Source organism: Canis aureus, chromosome 7, assembly GCF_053574225.1.
Source record: "Canis aureus isolate CA01 chromosome 7, VMU_Caureus_v.1.0, whole genome shotgun sequence".
Lineage (NCBI taxonomy): Eukaryota > Metazoa > Chordata > Mammalia > Carnivora > Canidae > Canis > Canis aureus.
In genome coordinates this window covers 18,087,079-18,101,941 of record NC_135617.1, presented here as the reverse complement: position 1 = coordinate 18,101,941, position 14,863 = coordinate 18,087,079, and the positions used below count along the sequence as shown (strand labels likewise).

Below are 14,863 nucleotides of genomic sequence, written 5' to 3'. Positions count from 1 at the left end.
CAAGAATGATGTGATATAATCTACACATGTCCCTATAGGTAATAGGGAGACTTCTTATGCCAAACTTTTTCCTGGAAAGATGCATTAAAAATTATTCCAGCATGTTTATTGAAAATAATATTTTCTCTCCTAACACATTTTCCATTTCCTTCAGATATTATTATAAGGTGGCCGCGGGGGCAGGAGGCAGCCTAATAATGAACTATTTGTGCATTCACATTTGTTTTTTTTTTTTTTTTCGATTAATAACTTCTTTATTCTGGAAAAGCAAGTGAAAGTCATATTCATATAAACACTGACATTACAAAGTACAAGGAAAAGGGGAAGGGAGAAGGAAACACAAACCTCTACAAATCCTGCTAATACTGTCTCACCAAACAAGACCATAATGCTTCGTCCAATATTCAATCACTTATATAATAAACCACAAATAAAATCTTCTCTGGAAGATACATTGCTCTTCTTTGAGACGTCAGGAAAAAGGGACTGGAAGTTGGGGTAGGAGGTTTTATTCTTTTGGCAGATCCTCTCAGTCATTATAGATATTGCTGCACTGTTAATAAAAAATATATGCTTCTCTGTAAAGCATTAAAAAAAAATCCAAGGATGAGATGGCTGAGGTCTCAGCTCAAGTATCTCCAAATACACTGTTGTCCATCCCCTGACCTCTCCGTGTGTTATTTCTTGGTTGTTTTCCGGATCAATGCCATTCTCTGTTTGTGGGCCTCTGTGGTGCAAGCCTTTTTGTAGGGTCGGGTTTCTTCAGAGCCAAATCCCGGGATCCACATGTTCCTCTGGCGTTCTAGATGCAGCTGGACATCTTTCACCTCCAGGGTGCTGGACTTGCGATGCCGAGCAAGCTGGCAGGCTGCTGTCACCACACTCTCGATAAAATCATCAGCAATCTGCAGCAGCATCTCTTCCACATCTTCATCCAATTGCTCATTAGGATCCACTTCTCTTACTAAGTCTTGTAATTTCTTCTTGGTCAATACCTGATTGTTCTCAGGGCTGAGACGCCCTCCTGTCCCAGGAGTGCCTGGTACCTTTACCACTGTAGTGCTATTGGCCATGGAGCCTTGTGGAGGGGTGCTGGCTGGTTCCGGTTTTATGGATGAGAAATTGGAGAGGTTGATTAGGGCTGAGGGGCCAAACTGGTTCATAATCTGCCGAGCTTTGGACTTCAGCTCATAGAGCTTATCGAGATCCTGTTTCTTTTTGGAGCTGTGAGGACCAAGGCCAAACAAAGGCAGCAGCGTCTATCTCCCCATGATATGTGGAGACTGCCCCAGTGAAGCGTTCGGCCCTCCTGAGTACTTCTGCTGTGCATTCACATTTGGATAATGTTTTACTTTCTTGACTCAGTTCAAAGTTAAAGTTTTCAGTAATATTAATAACTAGCACTAAATAATCTCTAGCTTTAATGAAAATTTCATCCACTATTTCAACAAATGTATTTAATGAATATTATTTATTTAGTGTTACCATTACTCAATCCTCATCCATTTTTAGTAAATATTTGTACCTTATTAATTATTTTTGACTATGTTTTTATTCTTCCATACTTTTCTCTCAATAAGACTGAATTTTTTAAATAAAAATGAATTTTCAAAAATTAATTTAAAACCTTTCTCTCTTTTTTAAATATTTTATTTATTTATTAATGAGAGGCACAGAGACAGGCAGACACAGGCGGAGAGAGAAGCAGGCTCCTTCCTTGCAGGGAGCCTGATGTGGGACTTGATTCCAGGACTCCAGAATCATGCTCTGGGTGGAAGGGAGGTGCTCAACCACTAAGCCACCCATGCGTCCCTAAAACTAACTTTCCAAAAAACAGTTCTCTTTACTACGAAATAGATGTAATCTTCAAAACAAACTTCAGACATCCTGGGGAAAATTGTCCTACTTTCTAGGGGTATGACGTAGGATATAGTACATAATTTTAGTAAATAAAAGAAAATCCAAATGAAGTATTTAATTATATAACATGTCTACCTTTCAAATTACAATCGATTTGACTATTACGAATTGTCTGTTTGACCTTTCTTAATAAGATCTAGTAACACTGTATAGGAAAACAGTCATGACAACAGAATGAAAGGGTGTGATTTCAGGGATAGAACCCCCTATACATTTCATCACCTATCTGAACCAGACTGATGACATCTTGGACAAATCCACTGAGATGACCACTTTTTGACCTGAAGCCCTCTTGAATTCCACCTCCCCCCCGCCCCACACACACACATATACATTCTTTCCTTTTGTTTAATATACTAAGTACACCCTAAGGGCATGACATCCTTGATCTGTTCTGGAGCTACAACTATGATACACACCTATTCATCTAGGGTGGTCTCCAAGGAATTGTCTTCAGTAACTTCCTAGCCTTTAGGGGTATAAAAGCAGGTTTTATGAGAGGTGGGATTGCAAAAATCTAATCTTGCCACTGCCTAAAACATGTTTCTGTCCATAGATAAATCCCCTTAAACCATTTCTTACCAAGCTGGACTTGTTGACCTTTTTCTTTTGGCCTTTGAAAGTTGTTTTGCATGTATCTGCCTTTCATGCAACATCTCCTTAAGCTTTGATTCCACATCAAACTCTGAAATATCTTCATTTCTCAGCAAAATGTGGGAATAAATTCATCAGTATTCATATGATTTTATATTCCCTAAATAATAGCATTATGTAAATATAAAATAGAATGTATATATTTACATTAAAATGTGTTTGGAATTCTTAGGGTAGTCATTTTTATAAAATATATGCGAACATTTCAAAAGAAGAAAAGAAAGTTACAGTATTCATTTTCCTTTTGGAATATTTAAAAAATACACTTCAGAATGCACTTTTCTAAGATTATTTTTTATGTTTTCTCATATGAATTACCATGTAAAAATCTACAAGCTGGTATTTTTTATTATAGCAGTACACCTTAATAAATTTTTATTGTGCCTAGGGAGGCTTTGAATAATTTGATGTCAGTTAGGAAGCTAGACTAAAAGAAAGAAAAAAAGAAAAAAGCTACCCTTTAAAAAACATACTGCCAGTTAAGTTGCATAGGTTCCATGTTTGCACAGCCAGGATGACCAAGGACTAAGTATTATTGTGATACCTTGTTGTCTATGGCTCGCCAAAAACATTCTACTTAATTTGTTTTGTAATTTGTAAACAAAGTAACAATTTCTCTTTAGGTTGACTTTAAAATAACTGAGGTAGCTAAAAATATCACTTTAAGTTATGTGAGGTACAGCACAAATAATGTGATATAAATTATATATGGATGATGTTTCATATTTGTTTTTTTTTAATAATAAATTTATTTTTTATTGGTGTTCAATTTGCCAAGATACAGAATAACACCCAGGGCTCATCCTGTCAAGTGCCCCCCTCAGTGCCTGTCACCCATTCACCCCCACCCCCCGCCCTCCTCCGCTTCCACCCCCCTAGTTCATTTCCCAGAGTTAGGAGTCTTCATGTTCTGTCTCCCTCTCTGATATTTCCTACCCATTTCTTCTCCCTTCCCTTCTATTCCCTTTCACTATTATTTATATTCCCCAAATGAATGAGACCATATAATGTTTGTGGAAGGAGCCTCGGTGTCCATCGAAAGATGAATGGATAAAGAAGATGTGGTTTATGTATACAATGGAATATTCCTCAGCCATTAGAAATGACAAATACCCACCATTTGCTTCGATGTAGATGGAACTGGAGGGTATTATGCGGAGTGAAGTAAGTCAGTCGGAGAAGGACAAACATTATATGATGTTTCATATTTGAACCCATACATACTATAATATACTTACATATACAAATTTCCTTATAGGTCAATTCTAGTGATTATTTAATTATTAATTCTACTGATTTAATTATAATCAAATAATATAGAATTTAACTTCCATTAATACTTTTTGCTTAAGTCTTATTTTAACTAATATTACTGCTGCTATATCCATTTTCTTTTGTTAGCATGAGCCTGGTATTTCATTATTCATCCATGTAGGTAGGTAGATGTTTAACCAACTGAGCCAACCGGGTGCCCCGAAAGTATCTCTGTTTTATCTTCATTGTTCCATAGTAAGAGAATATTGAATTGTTAGTTAATAGATTTTTTTAAAGATTTTTATTTATTTATTCATGAGGAGCAGAGAAAGAGAGAGAGAGAGAGAGAGAGAAAGAGGCAGAAGGAGAATCAGGCTCCGTGTAGGGAGCCTGATGTGAAACTCAATCCCGGGGCTCCAGGATCACCACTCAGGTGTCCTGGTTAATAGTTTAAGATACTGATCTAATATTATCTATTATCTAGTATTATTAATGAAACATTGTACTTGAGGTACATCTGATCTTTTGTTACAGTATTTCTTCCTTCTTTAATATTAGTTTGCAATATTTTAGTTATATAATATTCAATTTCACACCATGTGGCTAAGTGTGGACTTTTGTTCATCCTGCTTTGCCTCATGGTACACTTTGTATTTGGAGACTTATAGCTTTATTTAGATCTGGAAAAATGTATACGCTATGTTTTTGAATAGAGGTTGCCTCTATTATCTTACTTTCTAATTTCTATGAATTCTGATTCCCTTTATACTATTCTCTATACCTCTTACCATGAAGTATATATTTTTTTATCTCTATCATTTTGGGGTACATTTTGAATGAATCCTTCATTATAGTATTCTAGTTAACAAAATCTCTTTCTGATGGGTCTGGTCTAGAATGCATTGCATTATCTTTATCAATCAAGTGTTTGAATAATTTTAAACATTCAGTTAGTCTCCTTTCCATTGCTTGTTTCTCCATGATTTCTAATTTGTTCTATTATATACTTATATGTTTCTTGGGTCCTATCTGCCTAGCATGTTTCATAATTTCTTTTTATTGCTTTATGGATGCAATTTTTTTTTACCTCCTTTCTTATCTGAACTTCTTATGCTCACAAAACTTTATTGAATACAATTTGCATAAGTAATCAGAGAAAACTTAAGCACATAGTTTAATGAATTTTGACTATATATATATATATATATATATATATATATATATATATATAGATGTTACCATTAGTCTAATCAAGACAACAGTAACAACTGTGAGTCCCACTGTGTCCCTTGACAGCAGTCCGAGGCAACCACCGCTTTGATTTTTACCATTATAGATCATTCTTGTCCTTTTCTTAAGACTTATTTATTTATTTTAGAGAGAGTGAGAGAGCAGGAGGGGCAGGGAAGAAACAGAGGGAGAGAGAATCTCAAGCAGACTCCCCACTGAATGTGGAGCAGGACTAGGGGCTCAGTTTCACCACCATCAGATCCTGAGCTAAGAGCAAAACTTGTATGTTAAACCAACTGAATTACCCAGGTGCCTCACTCTTGTCTATTCTTGATAAATAAATGGAATTATACAGCATGTAGTTTTTTTTTTTTGTTTCCGGTTTACTTTGCTCAACAAATCATTTTGACATCCGTCCATGTTGTTGTGTGTATCAGTTGTTTGTTTTTTTTGCTGAACAGTAATATTTTATAATATGAATTAACTGGGTGCCTCAGTGTCTCAGTTGGTTAAGTGTCCAACTCTTGACTTTGGCTCACGTCATGAGCTCAGGGTCGTGAGATCGAGCCCAAGTGAGCTCTGCACTCCCCAGTCAGCTTCCCAGTCCATTGTGGACTCTGCATGAAATTCTCTCTCTCCCTCTTCCTCTGCTCTTCTTCCAACTCATGCTCTCTAAATAAATAATAAATAAATAAATAAAATCTTCAAAAATAATAATAATATGAATTTACCACGGTGTGCTTTCGCATTCTCCTATATGAATTGTTTCCAATTTGAGATTATTATAAATAAGCCTGTGAGCATTCTGTACAAGACTTTTGAGCATAGATTTTCATTTATTTTGGATAAATATGTAGGAATGGAATTTCTGGGTCATAGGGGTTTGGATGCTTAATTTCCTTCAGGTTATCAACTGCCAATTTTTCAAGGTAGTTGTACCATTTTGAATTCTCATCAGGATTATATAAAGAAATACTCATTTTTAAATCTTTTAATATTATTGTAAATCTTTTAATATTATTGTTCTATTATTGTATCACTTTAAGAATAAATTTTTCTAATTGTTTCAGACCATCTTTTATCACATATAGAGCACTTATTTTTTTACTTGTACTTTAAAACTTTGATTTTTATCTTATCTTGAGTAATAGTTATCCTCCTCATCTAGAGTTTTATAACCCTTATCTAGCTTCCTGGGGGTCTCATCTTAGAAACGGTGATCATTGTGACTCTCAGCCCTAGTCAGGTGTGATTTCACAGATCTATTTACCAACTTTACTTAGGTCCTATCTGTGCAACTGTATCCACTTAGTTCCATTTCTTCAGGGAGAATTTCAAAGCTTAGACCTGGGCAACAATTTCAGCTCTTTCCAGCATTCCTTTCTAGGAGGGATGGAAGTGGAAGCCACTGGTTCCATCTTTAGCCTGGCTCTCATCCCTTGACGTGTGTGGACTATTTTCCATTCCAGTAACTCAAAGGAGAAAAAACAATTTCAAGCACCTTTACCTATGTTCATTCCCCAAAACCCAGTAGGGATACAGCTTTAACTGTTAACCATTGTACTTTTTATATTACATACATTGTTCTTAGAGATGTATAGCTTGCTTTTTTTTTATAACTATACCTTTTAAATGCATTTAAGCATATATTTCTACCATTGCTGTTTGTTTGGAGTTGCAAGTGACTGATTAATGTTTGAAATTCGATAATAATCTTGACTGGAATGTCTTTGAAGTTTTCAACTCTATCTATTGAAATTAATATAATTATGTTCATAATGATTAAAAATGTATAGAAGGGAAATATGTAATCAACCGAAAATCTCACATACAGATTTACTTGTATTTATCTGGAAAAGCTATTTCCTTATCTTGCTTTTATTTATGAATCTTTACATCCTTTATACAGGTTCATAAACTGTCAAAAGACAGTTTTTTTAACTTATTTTTATAAACTGATGTAATAAAATGAAGACTTATAGCATAAATACATTTAATGATCATTTCCTATAGCAGTGCTATAATTGCACTTATCTTTTTACATTCACTTTCCAAAGACCCCTTATAGTCCATAATAAATATTTTTACAACAGCTAGCTATGATTATGATATATAGCCTATATAGAGATTGAACCAATGATTTTGATGAAATAGCTATGCATGAATCATTTTGTCACTGAGAAGCATGATTAATAATAAATTGTAGTAAATGGCTTAACCTGAAGATTTTTGAAAATGATGCAGTTATAGGAAGTAACCATTGAAATAAACATCTGAAAATCCAGAGAGAAAATTGGTTTATATTTTCTATACAAATATTTCAATACAGTCTGCTTATTGATTTTTTGCAATATTGATATCATGAGAAAACCCTTCTAGGTAGTATTATCCACTCAAGGAGGTGAAGGTGACTGAGATTTATTTCAATGGATTTACATTTTAGAGAGCTTGAATTCATTACTTTCATATATATTACTACCGGAGACTTCATAATATAAAATCTAATGGAATACTTTGGTAGAAAAAAAAGTCTGCATCCCAAAACAAAGATAAAGGAAAAAAGACTTTCATATTCAGTAAAGATTTGTAGCCCTATAAGAAAATTAGGAGGCTGGCTAGGCCTTTTAAAAATTTCAGTTGAGTCTTTTTGAAAGTAGTTGAAGATTAAAATCAGAAATATTTACCAGAGTCATAGTCCAGTTCTGAAGAGAATAGTAGAAATAGATGGGTATAATGCTCTACCACTGAGGTGATAAAAATTATTTAAGACCTGTAAAATATTAAAGATAATGAATGAATGAAAAAAGTCTAGAGAAGAACATGTGGCTGAAATATTGGTCCTCTCTAGTCACATGTGAGCATAAGCTTCAGGTATATCAACTGTAGTTTGACTCAGGAGTATGCTGATGATGATTCTCCGAATGATAGAAATATACAAATGATGGAAAATCTCCTAGAAAGTGCCTTTATAATTAGGTGAAGTGGAGACCAAAGCAAGATGTTGGAAATTTGGAGAAAGCAAGGGTAAACCTCTGCTATTAGTTAGTACTCATCAGGGAGAGTGCAACCTGTGTTCTTGTGCCTTATGTTCAACTCAGCATTGGTGTATGTTGGAGACAGAAGGCTAAAAGCAGAATAAAAATTAAGAGGATGAATTTAGAAAGGAGTAGCAAGAAAGGCTTCAAAATAATGGATGCTACAAGGGCAAAATTCTAGTTTCTTTGGGAACACTTAATGGGAAATAAGTATACATTAGCAGTCTTTTTTTTTTTTTTTTTTTTTTTTTTTTGGTCTTCTTCTTAAATGGTAAATATTATGGTAGGCAGAATAGTGGCTCCCCAAAGAGATCTGTGTCCTACTTCCCCAAACTTCAGAATATATTATTTTATAGGGCAAAATGGCTTTTTCAGATGTGATTAAAGTTAAGCATCTTAAAATGGGGAAATTGTCCTGGATTCATCTGGATTGGCTCAATGTAATCACAAAGGCCTCTTTGAGAGAGGCAGGAGGGTCAGACTCAGAGAAGATATAACAATGAAAGAAAAACAGCCAAGAGTCAAGCAAAGCAGATGATCTCTAAAAGCTGGAAAGGTGAGAAATAAGTTCTCTCCTAGAGCCTACAGAAAAAATGCAGTCCTGCTGACTCCTTTTAGACTACTGACCTTCAGAACTGCAACAGAATAAATTTATGGTGGTGTAAGACATGAAATTTTTGGTCATTTGTTATAGTAACAATAGAAAGCTAATACAAATACGTAGCCATACCTTTTCCCAATTTATTTAATCTCACAGATCATACATTCTATAAACCTAAGACAAATTGACCAGCATTATGATGAGGCTAAATGCCAGATTTTTCCATGTCCACCTTCCTTTTTTGATATTCTGCTTTTATCTTAAGTAGAGCCAGGGACATCATCTTTGCTGTAATAACTTCTTTAGGAGCAAAGATTAACTTCTGCTAACTTTACTATTTGCAGGGCTAGCTTTATGATAGTGTTACATGCTCTATGAAGAAGTGAAACACATAATGTTCTCTGGAGAGACTGATTGGTTTTATCTACGCTTGCTCTGCACAGAGAATCTGAATGAGATCCCTATCCAAGACCAAGAACAAAAAGTTGGGATCCCTGGGTGGAGCAGTGGTTTAGCGCCTGCCTTTGGCCCAGGGCACGATCCTGGAGACCCGGGATCGAATCCCACGTCGGGCTCCCGGTGCATGGAGCCTGCTTCTCCCTCTCCCTGTGTCTCTGCCTCTCTCTCTCTCTGTGACTATAATAAATAAATACATAAATAAATAAATAAATAAATAGTTAAAAAAAGAACTAAAAGTTGATTAGAAACAAACTGTTCTTACTTTTGTTTAGGTTTTAATAGTGTTAGGCTTTTAACATCTTAAACATTGACAAGAGTAAAGGATTAATTACATTTTTGAATTTTAGTTTCTATCTATATACTTGGTCATGAGAAAGGCATTATGATTTTTAACTTTGGATCATTTTTATAGAATATCAGTTTAATTTTAAGGAAACTGATTTTATAAAAAATATTTGTAAAGGATCTAGAGAATTATAGTGGACCATATACTAGTCTGTTTGGGCTGCTATGGCAAAAAAAATATAGACTGGGTGGATTTAACAATACCATGGTTGGGTTTTAGTGAGGGGTCTTGTCCTGGCTTTCTGGCCACCTTCATGTTGTATTCTCACATGGCAGAGAGAGTGCCTGAGCAAGCTTTTTGTTATCTCTCATAAGGGCACCACCATCACTACCAACAACAAAAACATAGATTGGATGGCTTAAATAACAAACATTTATTTCTCACAGTTCTGGAGTCTGAGAAATCCAAGGTCAAGGGCAGGCAGATTTGATGTCTGGTGAGAACCTGGATCATAGATTGCCCGTTTTCTTGCTGTGTACTTGCATGGTGAAAGGGAGAAAGAGAGTTCTCTGTGGTTTTCTTTTCTTTTTTTTTTTTTTTTGAAAGATTTTATTCATGAGAGACACAGAGAGAAACAGAGAGAGAGGAAGGGGGGAAGGAGGGAGGGAGGGAGGGAGGGAGGGAGGGAGGGAGGGAGAGAGGCAGAGACATAGAGAGAGAAGCAGGGTCCCTGCAAGGACCCCAATGTGGGACTCGATCCCAGATCCCGGGATCATGGCCTGAGCCAAAGGCAGATGTTCAACTGCTGAGCCACCCAGGTGTCCCATGTGGTCTTATTTATAAATGTTCTAATCCCATTTACAAAGGCTTTACCCTCATGACCTAATTCTCTCTCAAAGGCCCCTCATCCTAATCCATCATGTGAGGGTTAGGATTTCACATATAAATTTTGGAGGAATACAAAAATTCAATTCAATCTATTTTTCAGTTTTCTCAATTTATCTAGAAATCATATTGGAGAACTTTCCCACTCTCAAAGTTCAGTACCTAAAATGTGTCTATCAAGAGTTTCTTGGGGCACCTGTGTGACTCAGTTGGTTAAATGCCTGCCTTTGGCTGAGGTCATGATCCTGACCTGAACTGCTTCCTGCTTCATAGGGAGCCTGTTTCTCCCTCTGCCTCTGCCTCTTGCTCTATCTCTCATGAATAAATAAAATCTTTAAAAGAAAAAAAAAAGTTTCTGCTATGAAAAGAATGATTTATAATTACACCATAAAGCACCAGCTTAATTTGTGCTAGACTTTCCTTTACTGCAGTCTTTTTCTGTGTAAGACTAATAATACTTCATATTTTTTCATCTTGTCCAGTTTGTCAGTTGTTTATAATTATTTTCTCCCTTGATCCTTCCAGATCTTGTCATGTTAGCAGGTGTTTTTGCCTCATTTACACATGAGATAATGGGATTTTAGAGAATCTGGAAGTGGCAGCATAAGAACTAGGAAAGAATTGAGATGGAATGGAACCCACACTTGTGACTCTTGATTTTATCATCTACCAACTGACTAACTAGTTAACAAATGAATTCAATGACATTGATATCAACCACTGTGCAAAGTCCTAGAATACCCGATGAGCTAGGTAGACATGATTGCCTCTCTGACAGAGTCTACAGTCTAGAAGGGAAAATAGACAATAACACTTTAAAAGTCAATAAAGTTAAAAATAAACAATCATAGGAAAACGTTAGAGTGTCACGAGATCATATAGTCAGCCTATGCATTTGGCTTGTCTAAGTAATAAAGTTGTCATGCTGAAGATGTATCCAAAGGTGGCCACTTTAAAACATAAAGGATCACCATAGCTACTGTTTCTATCTAACAAAACTATTACAAGGAAACTCTGATCATTCTTTACTATTTAATTTATTCATAAAACTATTTGGTACAAAGAATACAAAGGTGAATATGACATGATTCCTGCCCGCAAAGGATTCACAAACCTGTGGAAGAGACAGATATGTAAGTGCACCAAAATGTAAAGCATTTTATGATGAATTTTGTGCCAACAGCTTTGGAAACATGGGAGAGTATGGCAAACAATCTGGGAGTGTCCATGGAGACATAACTAAGAAAGTAAATTTTGAGATGGCTCTTGAAAGACATGTAAAAATTACTCAAGTAAAGCAGATGATGAAACAACCAAAAAAAAAATGTGAAAAGATAAGCTATTGTTAGAGCCATGATATATTCAAGTGATAGGAAATGTTTAATTTGATTTCCCTTCTGGATACTTTGGAAAAATATTTTAAAAGGTCCAGAGATCCACAGAGAATTATGTTGAGGTGAGATTGCAAAGGCAATATGATAATAACCTTAATAAGGAGGTAACAGGGAGCCATTAAAAGTCTTTACATGAGGGATTATTATGGAGATATTATAGGATTCTACATTGTAAGTGGGTTGTGGTAGAAAGACTCAGGCAGGGACTAATTAGAAGCTCTGGCAACAGTTCAGTCAAGAGACAATGAAGGACTTTACCAAGGCAATCAATGGATATAGACAGTAGAGACAAAATATATGAGAATTTTCAGCACTTCAGTGTTTCAGACAAAGAGAACTCAAAATGATTAATTCCCATTTGCTATAAAAATAGATATCTAGGTATACAGTTGTGATTACTGTAATAATTTAATGTAACCACTGAATATTTAGTGATACTAATAATATGTTCCCCCATAAAGTAAATTGTATCTGTTCAAAGCTCCAAGAGTATATGATTTGGTTGAGATTTATTTGAATTTCAGGATTTCAGAGATAACATAGATGAGATTAGACAATGGAATTACATAGTAAGTATGTTTGAAGTCTAGATATTGTCTAAATATAGGAATTCTGGAAGAAAGCAAGTGTCTAACAAACAAATAGAATAACTAGTCTTTGGTTAATCATACTTTAAGGTGACTGGTGTTCTAACTCTAAAATTTAAATGTTTTTTGCACTAAGATGAATACATTCTTTGTTTTCATTAGATAGGATATACATTTCACGCTATTTATATGTGTAAAAAATGAAGCTCATTGCATTTCTTTTATACTTCATTTTTTTCCAGCTAATAAAATAAGTCTCTAGTTTTTCTAGTTCTAGGGGGGAAAAAGTACTAAGCAGCTATAGTTAGAAATGATAATTTAAACACAGAATTGGTAATCATCACTGTCTTATTTAACTTATTTTGTTGATCTCCTAAAGGCTAAGAGCCATTATGTCTTCATATATAAATGTAATGAGTTTCTGTATATTATTTAAAAATAAAATAAAATTAATTACTATATCACATAGTTATTAAATAACACCACAAAATATTGCAACAATGAATTTAATATGTAAATCCACATTATGCTAAAATAAAATTTAAAAAATAAAAAACATCTTTTCAGTTGAATCTCTTTGAAAAGTGTATAAATATAATCATATAAATATAGGGAATTTTACAAATATATGACAATGAATTTTTTTAAGGTTTTATTTATTTATTTGACAGAGAGACTGAGTCTGGCAGCAGAGGGTGGGGGAGAAGCAGGCTCCCTGCTCAGGGTTCGGTCCCAGGACCCTGGTATCCTGACCTGAGCCGAACGAAGGCAGATGCTTAACCAACTGAGCCACCTAGGTGCCCCCTGACAATAGCTTTTAGAAATAAATTTTCCACTGTCTAAAAAGTGAAATTGTAAAACAGTTGTAAAATCCTAGTCGTAAATTTTCTACGACATAATCCTATTACAGTCCCCACCGTGTCTATTTCTAAGAGTGTGCTTTTTTAAAAGGACTCTTAGTTTAGCTTGGCAGGAGATATTAATTGAACTGCACATAAATTATCATCAGAAATACCTATCTTATTTTAAGCTCAGTTGAGGTTCAATGGCAGTGCATGAGAGGGCAGGGGTGAAAATTCACCTAAAGATTGCAAATCTGCTAAAAGCACAGCTTCTAGAATCAGGCAGACTCAGATCCCATACCTGTTCCACCAAGGCTGCATAGCCTTGAGAATTTAGCACTTTGTGCCTCAATTCCTCATTTGTAGAATGGGTCTAAGAATAGTAATTCATGGGGATGTTGTAAATGTTAATGATGGAAGAGAAATATGTATATTAGTGTAATCCCTGGTTCATACTAGGGATTCATTAATAGTAGTCAGTAATGTTATTCATAGCATTTTTTTAATGACAAAGAGAGTAGTGGAGAGGCAAAGGAAGAAATGGCGATACAAATAGTAGTGAAGAAAAGATAGATCATCCATAAAAGGATCAATTATAATGATAATAGACTTGTCAAAAGCAATAATGGAATACAAGGAATAGTAAAATATTTTTGAACTACTGTGAGAAAATAGCTGTCTACCTAAAATTATGTATTGAGCAAAAGTATCTTTCAAGGACAGGATGAAATAAAAGACTTTTTAGATTAGTATATACTAAGGGTATTTATATAGATTTATTGCCAAGGATATTTCAATAAAAGAAATTCTAAAGACTAACATTCAGAAAGAAAAGATAATCCCAGAAAGAAGGCTGAGATGGTTAAAAATTTAAAACAACAGTAAAAATCATTAATCATATAGGTAAATCTTTGTAAAAAGGTCTAAATATCATAATGATGATGATTATGTTAATTTGTGGGGTCAAACTATCAGAAATTATAAAATAGTGTAAGTCCAGTTGCACACAGGGTCCATCTGCTTGATAGTGTATCCTTCATTAGATTTTTTCCGGTCTCTGTCCTACTTTTCTATTCCTTACTTTTGTTACTCTTACCTACCAAGTAAAATACTTTTGTTCAAAATTCAACACCACTAGTAATTAGCACAACTCAAATCAAAGCCACAATGAGATACTAAATGGATACAATTTAAAAGAACAGATAATAACAAGTGTTAACAACAGATAAACAAAACATGATATATCCATACAATAGAATATTTTTCTGCAAAAAACCGTAAGGATGTGCTGATATATACTATTACATGGGTGGACCTTGAAAACATGCTAAATGAGAAAGCCAGTCACAAAAATCAACATATTTTATGATGGTATTTATATTAAATGTCCAGAACAGGAAACTCTATAGAGACAGAATATAGATTAGTGATTATTTAAGACTGAGGGTATAGAAGGAACTTTGGAGTTATTGCTGAGTACAGATTCTTTTAGGGTGGTTAAAACATTCTAAAACTGATCATAATGATGATTGCACGACTCTGAATATATTCATAAGAATTGAATTGTATATGTTGAATAGGTGAGTTGTATCATAATGAATTATATCTCAATAAAGCTGATATATCAGAAAGGGAGACAGAACATGAAAGACTCCTAACTCTGGGAAATGAACTAGGGGTGGTGGAAGGGGAAGTGGGTGGGGAGTGGGGATGACT

The 14,863-nt window shown here is 34.7% G+C and overlaps 1 pseudogene; it reads right to left on the bottom strand.

The window, feature by feature from the left end:
• Positions 1-396: 396 nt before the first annotated feature.
• Positions 397-1,298, bottom strand: LOC144316775 (transcription initiation factor TFIID subunit 12 pseudogene; annotated as a pseudogene).
• Between the last annotated feature and the right edge of the window lie 13,565 nt (positions 1,299-14,863).